At 41.8% G+C, this 9,348-nt stretch overlaps 1 pseudogene across 1 annotated transcript; it reads right to left on the bottom strand.

The window, feature by feature from the left end:
- Positions 1 to 4,820: 4,820 nt before the first annotated feature.
- Positions 4,821 to 8,329, bottom strand: LOC145723381 (translation machinery-associated protein 7 pseudogene; annotated as a pseudogene). Its single transcript, XR_014148327.1, has 2 exons — positions 7,594 to 8,329; positions 4,821 to 7,186 (listed from the first exon to the last, which is right to left on the bottom strand). The product of XR_014148327.1 is annotated as a translation machinery-associated protein 7 pseudogene (transcript).
- Positions 8,330 to 9,348: the final 1,019 nt, after the last annotated feature.

Below are 9,348 nucleotides of genomic sequence, written 5' to 3'. Positions count from 1 at the left end.
CCCAGAAATATTCCCACAATTATAAAGATTGCCATAAACAAAATGAAAGAGAATAGCAGGAGCCAGCTGTGGAGTCTCCTGTTTTCAGGATCGTCCCCCATACTTGGACCTTGTCAAACAGCATGAGTAGCTTGGCTTGCGCCAGGGCTCGATCTCACAACCCTGAGATTATGATCCGAGGCAAAACCAAGAGTTGGTTGCTTAACCGGCTGCATCACCCAGGCGCTCCATTTTGCCTTTTTCATAGACCCAGTATATCACAGACCTCTTTCTAGACCAGTAAATTTCACATTCTCAGATGACTTTGATGACACCTCTGTAGGTACACAAAGGAATAGTTAGGCTGTTCCCTTTTGTGTTACATTAAACTTTGCTGCAACAATGTCCTTGTGAATGTACCTTTATACACTTTTGTTATTATATTTGTAGGATAGATTCTTAGAAATGGAGTTGTTGGGTCTTAGGATTTCTACATTTTAAATACTAATTGATAGTCACAAGCTACCCATGATAGGTTGTCCCCTCTATCTCTCTGACTTTATACAGGTCCCACATAGCTGTCCTATAAAGTTGAGACCAATCTCCATTCTCATTCCTCCAGAAAAAGGAATTTTTAAAAATTTGTTTCTGTATCTTTATTCACATTACACACTTAACAATGTCTTTCTCCACTTACCTTTTTTCCTTTCTAGAGAAACCCAGCTCCTGGAAGTTTTAATTCCTTCCATTATTTCCCCCATCATTGTTTCTCTATATTTATTTTTGTAAATTATTTGGAAAGTGATAATATTTGATGTAATTACTTGTGTATTGGGCTTAAATGTACATTTTAAAGGGACTATTAAGACAAATATTTTCACAATTTTCTTTGTTCTTGGCTTATTTTTCTCTCATCCAAAAAGAAAGACTAATGCTGTCTCTAATTCTCAAGATCTGGAAATACTCTCCTTCCTAAGTTTTGTACATACTCCCGTTTAAAGGAATGTATTATAGGGTACCTGGGTGGCTCAGTCGGTTAATCGTCTGCCTTCGGCTCAGGTCGTGATCCCAGGATTCTGGGATCGAGCCCCGCATCGGGCTCCCTGCTCAGCGGGGAGCCTGCTTCTCCCTCTCCCTCTGCTGCTCCCCCTGCTTGTACTCTCTCTCGATATCTCTGTAACTATCTGTCTCTATCAATAAATAAATAGTTTATTTTAAAAAAATAAAAATGTATTATAATTCAATTTTTGCATGTCTGATTCCCACTAGACTTTTCTGCCAATCATTCAACAAATACTTATTGAGCATCAAGCCCTATTCTAAGCCATGAATGTACAGCATAAGACAAAACAAACCGAATTCCCTTCACTCATGAAGCTCATGAGGCTGGTGAAACAGACAACAGACAAGATAAATAAGTAGAATATTATATGTTAGGCATTTGTAGAAATCCAGGTGAGAAGAGTAGAGATAGAAAGATTCATCATATGTTTTGAAAAAGGACCCCGTAAGGTTTGCTTTGGGTACAACATGGGGTTTTAGAAAAATGAGCAATCAGAGATGCCACATAGGCTTCTCTTAGGTGACTGGGAAGATGTGGTGCCATTTAGGTTGGGGAAAATTGAGGGAAAGACACATTTAGGGGAGAAAAATTCTGTTATGGTTAGGTTTAGATGTCTGTTGAGCACTGAGGTGAAGACATCAAATAAACTGTTGAATACAAGTTTAGAATTTGACCTGGAAATAAATATTGGGGACTCATTTAGCATATATAGGTACTTAGAGCCATGCGGATGTGTGAGATTGTGTGAAGAATGTAAGGGGAGAGAGTAGAGGCATTCTGACATTTATGGACTGGACCAAGGAGAAAGAGCCGAAAAAACAAGACTGGGAAAGAGTTGGCAACGATGTAGCATATAAACCAAGAGAATGGGAGGAGTGAGGGTAGGAGGTGGGTGTGGACACCAAGGTTAGAGAATGTTGCAAAAAGAAAGTAGTTAAAGCTGTCAAATGCTGCTGAGAAGCACATAAGAGAAGATAGGAAAGATCTTAGATTTGTCAAGTCAGAGGACATTGACAAAAGCCATTATAGTGTAGTAATGGAGATGGAAGACAAATTAGAGTGAACTGAGAAGAAAAGATGAAGTGAGAAAAGGGTGAGAGCAAATATAGCTTCTCTGTATCTCCGTGATCAAAAGTAGCAATCAGCAGTCAGAGCACAGACTCCCCATGTTGGGAGGACAGGGTCTTTTGTGTCTACTCTGGCTCCGGCAAGCACACACAAGCTGCTTCTGGAGTATGTGCAGGGCTGCCTGCCACAGGCCTGGGAGATGGGGGATGGGTAGCTGCTCCTGTGGCTAAGAGCTGACATTGACTGAACCTAACTGCAATTTACCATCCAAGCCTTTGCCTGGAAGTTGCAAGCCTTCAATAGACTCTAGAGTTCCAACATGGTTATATTAGATTCTGCCAATGCAATTGATGTCTAGGTGGGGAGACTGATTCCTGGTGCTTCCTACTCCACCAGCTTCCCAGAATCCTTTCCTCAAATGATTTTTTGAAGGTGGGATTTGTTAGAGACTATTTCTGGGAATAGTCAACAGGGAAAAAAAAAATCATAATGATACAAAAGAAATTGCATATTATTGCAGTCATCACTCTTTGAGAAAGGCCAGGGAGGATAGGCTTCAGAGCAAAAAGAGAGGTGTTCATCTTTGCTGGGAACAGAAAGCTTCCATATACTGTAAAAGGACAGAGGATGAGAAGAAAGAACTGACGGTGGAAATGTGTAGGTAAGTTGGTAGATTTGGTGGTAGGAAGCAAAGGAACTTCCTGTAATTGTTTAAAATTTTTCAGTAAAATACAAGGGTAAGTTATCAGCTGAGAACACAGTGTAAAAAGTGGGAAGGAATCGTTGAAGGTTGGAGAAAAGAGGAGAAAATATGAATTAATCATTTTTTGCAGGCAGAACATCAAAGGTATCTTAAAAAGTATATAAGGTTGTTATGGAGAATCAACTGCTTTCTTCAGATTTAGGATAAGAATCATAATGGCTGTGGTGCTCTTCTCTGGTGTCAGTCAGCTACTTGTGGAAAGGCATAGAGTGGGTAGGTAAGAGGCTTAACTAAAGTGACAAAGATCAGTAACTGTTCCCAAATATCCATTTTTCCCTTTCCTTTAGTAATAAAATTCCCTGAGTGTTAGTTGGTCTTGCCCAGCAAGATATTACATTTTTGAGCTTCCTTTGCAGCTGATTGTCACCCTGTGCTTCCATTAGATCCAGGATATATAAGAGGTGATGTGGGCAACTCCTGGAACATCTTCCTAGAGAGTAAGCCATGTGTCTTGGGCCTCAGCAAGTAACTACTGTTAGAAGTTCATAAATAACAGAAAACCAGTGAATGACCAATTAGTAATTCATAAAAGTTTATTGTGCACACACCAAAATACAGTTTGCAAACCAGGAGCCCTCAGACCAAAACATGGAATGAGGCTCAGGGTATATGGTTAGAGGGCAAGGCCCCTTCTGTAAGGGGTAGTTTATATAATGGGAAGGCAGTGGTTATTTATACTTCACGGTGATTGGTTAGAATATTAGAATTTTCATAAATGATAGAGAATTGGTCTGTAGTGACCTCATATTAACCTTGGGAACCAGTTCAAGTTTTGCTTATGATTTCCAGACACACAATCAAGAAATAACCCAGGTCAAGTTAGTCTTGCAAAATAAGCTAAATTAAGCTTTGTATGAAGGTCAAGGAGATAGCAATATTTGGGGTTGTAGTGTGTGATAGCATGAACTCCATAGGATCCAAGTTTTGAAGAGGAAGGAGAATGATTTATGAAGCAAAGAGGATACCTCTCTTCTCTCTCATCTTCAAGCCCACAGGTACGTGGTGTAAGAGAAAAAAACCACATTCTGTTGCGAGGACTTCAGGGCAGTGGGAGCATGTGCCTGGAACAGGGGAATAGCAGTGTTTCAGTCGGGTTGGAAATGAAGGCAGATGGGAGTGAAGGGACTGTCCAGAGAGGATATCATAGATTAAGAGTACTGATGACAGGTCTTGAATCTTAGAGGCACAGGAAATGTCGAGGGAGCTAGGGAGGAGTGTAAGAGGGAGATGTATTCATAGACGAATTGGGGTGATGGGTGAAAAGAGTTGGGATTTCTAGCAGTTCCTGAGGCTCATGGAAAAACACATATTGGCATAGTGATGCTAAGGTCCAATTAGAGGAAGGTTAGGAATTGGTTTAAGGTGGGAAGCACAGACGACCCAGCAGTCTTGCAGCCAGTTGAGATCTAGCACCTAAAGATCAAAGACATATGAGAGTTTGGTGTCTTGGACAGTTGCAGTGATGAGAAGCAACAGGAACAGCAGTCTCACTGGAAGCTCCAGGAACTCTGTTAAGTCACCTTATTTAAAGTCTCTGTGCTTCAGTTTCTCAATGACATGAATGAGATGGGGGATGATAATGGTACTTAATTGATAATTATGCAATAGATTGAATTAATGACTCCAGTTCTTCACCCCTCCCTATGTGTACGCCCTTCGCCTGTGACTTTGCAGTATATTAAACAGATGGGGTCTGTTCTCTTTCGCCATTAATCTGGGCCTGGTCATGTGAGTCCATTTGGCCAACAGAATTTGGTAGAAGTGGGGCGCCTGGGTGGCTCAGTTGGTTAAGCGACTGCCTTCGGCTCAGGTCATGATCCTGGAGTCCTGGGATCGAGTCCCGCATCGGGCTCCCTGCTCGGCGGGGAGTCTGCTTCTCCCTCTGACCCTCCTCCCTCTCCTGCTCTCTCTCTCATTCTCTTTCTCAAATAAATAAATAAAATTAAAAAAAAAAAAGAATTTGGTAGAAGTGATGGTGTGCCATTTCTGACGTCAGGCCCTAAGAAGCCTAAGTATTTCCACTCCTGCCTTTCCATGAAAATGACCTACCCAGGCAAACTTGTCAATTCCAAGAGGAGGATAAGAGACACATACAGTGGATCTGCCCTAACTAAGATGCCCCAGCCAAGCCCAGGCTAGGGCAGGGTTCCCAGGCAACACTTAAGCACATAAGCGAGCCCGGCCTAGGTCAGCCAGTCCACAGTAGACCACAGATATGTGAGCTTAATAAGCAAGAACTATTGTTTTAAGCCACTGAGGTTTGGAATGGTTTGTTATACAGAAATAGCTAGCCAATATAAAATATAAGGCATCAAACGTGGTACATGGCATTCGATTATTACTCAATTAATGTTAGTGTTCTAGTTACTATGTAACTAGAACTAGAATGTAACTACTATGTAACAAATTACCCCAGAACTTATTGGCCTGAAACAATTATTTATTATGCTCATGAATTATGAGGATCAGGAATTCGGACAGAGTACAGCAGGAATGGCTTATCTCTTTTCTGTGACATCAGGTGCCTCAGCTGGAAGCCTCAAAATCTGCGGGCTGGAATCATTTGAATCTCCACGCACTTATGTGTCTTGGTTGATTCCAGCTGTCAGCTGAGACCTTAGCTAAGACTGTTGAGTGGGATACCTACATGTGGTCACTGGACGTGGTCTGGGCTCCCTCAAAACATGGAGCCAGGGTGGAAAGGTGAGTGAACTCAGAGAGAAGGAGGCAGAAACTGCATCCTGTTATGACCTCACCTTGGAAGTCACATAGCATCACATCCACTGTGCTCTATTCGTTGGAGCAGTCGTTAGACCCACCATTCAAAGCCCAGATTCAAGGGGTGGGGAAATAGACTCCACAATTTGATGGGGGCTGGAAGGTTCTGGAAGAGCATTTGGGACTGGAAGTATTGTTATTTATTGCATTAATTTGGAGGAAAATATAGTCTGTCCTAGTTAGCCATTTTTATTTCTCCTATTCTCATCAAATAGATATACTGATTATATCTAAATCCACCATTTATACTGAGTTCTGCCTACTTTACTTACATAATGGTGTTCCCCCTACTTGTGCACTTGCCCTCCTGGCCATGCCCTACTTTGCCTTTTGAAGTGGTACCCTTTCCTTCAAGAGTTGGCCCAAAACATATCCCTTCTCCAAAACTTTTCCCTGATTGCAATAATTCATTTGAATTCCTCCCCAGATTTCTAAAATCCGTCGTGTAGCACTCTTTGTATATACCTTGCATTATACATTATCTTGCTATATATAATTCTTTCTGAGGGCAAGAATGACAATATTTAAGCTTTCTAATGTACTTGGCTAAAACCAATTTTTAAAAAAGATTTTATTTATTTATTCAACAGAGAGAGACACAGCGAGAGAGGGAACACAAGCAGGGGGAGTGGGAGAAGGAGAAGCAGGCTTCCCGCAGAGCAGGGAGCCCCATGCGGCACTCGATCCCAGGACCCTGGGATCATGACGTGAGCCAAAGGCAGATGCTTAACCGACTGAGCCACCCAGGTGCCCCTAAAACCAATTATTTTGATAATCTTAAGAACTCCCCAACTATTTATTGTCTTTGTTGATGATGATGATAATATCAGGGAGTGGATAAGAATAGTCTGTAGTCACATGACAAATGCAACTTTCTAAGTGCATGCGAAATACTTCTTGCTGCAAATTCATTGCTTCATAGCATGTGTCAATGTGGTGCAACCTCCCAAAACCATTCTTAGGAGCATTTCTGCATGTGCTTGTTTAAAATATACGTATGACCTTTTCCTAAAGTTTCAAGATTAAGGGTGTGCTCATTTGTCCTTCAACCATCCCCTCTTCATTGGTTTTGGTTTTCCATTTGTGGCTCCTCTTTTTTCCCTTCAAACCCTTTATTTTTTTTATTTTTTTACAAAAGTTTATTCTTAAATGTACAACAGGATCTAAGACAACACTTCATTCCAGCTGTAGGTAGCAACAGATGCTATGACAGGGAATCCAGATGTTTAAACAGGAATGGAATTAAGGATCATCATTGCCTCGGGCACATGGAACAGCTTACTTTTTGCCAGATTTCTTAATTCCACCTGTGGCCAGGGGGCCCTTCCCCGCGGCCTTCGCTTTTAGCTCCTCGAGTTTCTTCTGCTCTTCTTTCTGTTTCTGCTTGAATGCCTTATCTTCCTCGTCCATCTCCTTGGCCTGCTTCTTGGACTGCTTCAGGGGCTTCTTGCCACCTTCGTGGCCAGACCTCCCTTCAAACCCTTTATACATCATCTTTGTTGTTTCTTGTAGCCTCATCTCCTCTCCTACGTTCACTGATACAGGGATTAAAATGAAATATTAAAACATTGTTACTATTTCTGTATTTCCTTATGTATGGATTTATGTTTTCGTAAATTCTAGGCTCCAGATATTTTCATGTCTATTTTTACTTTTTTTTTTTTAAGTGGCCTCCACACCCAGCAGGGAGCCCCACAAGGGGCTTGAACTCATGACCCCAAGATCAAGACCCGAGCCGAGATCAAGAGTCGGCCGCTTAACTGATTGAGCCACCCAGGCTCCCCTTTCATGTCTATTTTTAAAAAAATAGGTATCCATACGCTCATGATTTGGATACCAGCTATAGGACTGAGGAGGCCACATACTATTATGTAGTTTCTACGCTGCACAGAAGGACTCTTCCGAGAAGGCGGAGGTGAAACCCCGGGCTTGATCTACTTACAGTATTCTCTATGTTCTGATGTGGGGCTTTACCAGCCCAGAAAGTGGGATGCCCTTTTGTAACTCAAATGAAGTTGTCAAACGTGCTGCCCTTGCTCCCGATGATGCATTTGCTATCAAAACCATCTTCTGAACGAGGTATTTCTGGAGGGGGTGGACCATGTCTCATTTACCTCTGCATCCTTGGAACCTAATAGAACACAGAATGGGTGTTTCAAACATTCTTGAATGACTACTACATTGATTAGCAATTATTCCAAAGAAGAGTACTTTGCAGATATGTTAGTCATTGCTGTCACCTGAAAGTGGGGTGACCCACTCACAACCTTCCTGTAGGTGGCAGAGTAGCATAGATAAGAGTATGCTGATTTATGTCTGCTGATTCCTATGTTGCTTTCAGTACATGTTTGCTGCATGCCCAGAAGACCAATTCTTTTAGTCAATGATTGCTTTTTAACGAGGAGGATAAACCTAATAAATAAAAAACATTAAAAGGCAGCACACAACTGTTAACAGGCGGCAAATGAGATGTACGATTTGTTCAAAAAGAGTTCAACGTGGGAAGAAATAATTGGAGACCATTTCAGCCTCTGAGATACGTTCCTTTATCCGCCAGTACCAGCACACGAGTCCAGGCTCTCAGGGCTTTATAGCGTTTAGTGAAAAGAACAGAGAGGAAGAGAAGAAGAGGAAGAGGTGAGGGAGAGGAGAGAAGATAAAACAAAGTAACCCCTGGGGTTTGCTTTCTACAAGTGTAGAAGATATTTTATCTCGTTCCCTTCTGTTAACCTAGACTGTGTGGGGAAGGAAAGTACATGGTTTTCAGCTCTGAGTGTTTCTTTCTTTCTTTTTTTTTTTTTTAAAGATTTTATTTATTTGTCAGGGAGAGAGAGCGAGCGAGAGAGCGCGCACAAGCAGGGGGAGCAGCAGAGGGAAAGGCAGAAGCAGGCTCAAGGAGCCCAATGCGGGGCTCGATCCCAGGACCCTGGGATCATGACCTGAGCCGAAGGCAAATGCTTAACCGACTGAGCCACCCAGGCGTCCCTCAGCTCTGAGTTTTTCTAAAAATTGTATCTGTAAATTTTTTTAGACCTCTAAAGAAAAAAAATGTGAGTTTATGTAAGTTCTTTTTGGAGATCTAGGATAGACTTCTCTTTGGTTTGGAAAGATGCTTCAATGGGTCCATGACAGGATGCAATGGAGTGGAACTAAAATTTGCTTTGCATAAGAAAGTAAACTATAATGGAGACTCATTATACTTCTATTCAAGTTATTTGGTCTGCCATTCCACTCAGTGGGTCTGTGAGGCAGAGAAAAGATGCTGTCAAGCCTGAAACAGTCAATTCATGTTGGTAAAACTCAGGAAATAATTGTGACTCATTTTAACGGCTTCCCCACATTGACCGTGAACTGGAACACATTGTTCAGGTGGCTGGGATTTGGGGCGGTGATGACTCTGTCCGTATTCTCAATGAAGAAGCTGAAAAATTAATTGAGGGTCATAGGGCAACTTTCATTAAAGAAGACTTATGCCTTAGTCTACTTTATTTTATGGGCACTTTGATTTTCAAGAGTGTTGAATTTAGAACTTAATCCCCACTTAACATGAGATTTTAAGAATTTTTCAGTTTTCCCTTGGCAGTCAGGGAGACCATCTTTTGGGGACTTGAGGTGTTGGCTCCATTTACTCAGGCTAGAGGTGAGGGAGAAAGATGTATAACAAGGAGTCCCTCTGTGGGGTGTGAGCAGTGAACTT

Source organism: Leptonychotes weddellii, chromosome 9 (genome assembly GCF_054177405.1).
Source record: "Leptonychotes weddellii isolate Sample4059 chromosome 9, ASM5417740v2, whole genome shotgun sequence".
NCBI lineage: Eukaryota > Metazoa > Chordata > Mammalia > Carnivora > Phocidae > Leptonychotes > Leptonychotes weddellii.
The sequence above is the reverse complement of the archived record's forward strand: the minus strand, read 5'-3'. Positions and strand labels throughout refer to the sequence as shown.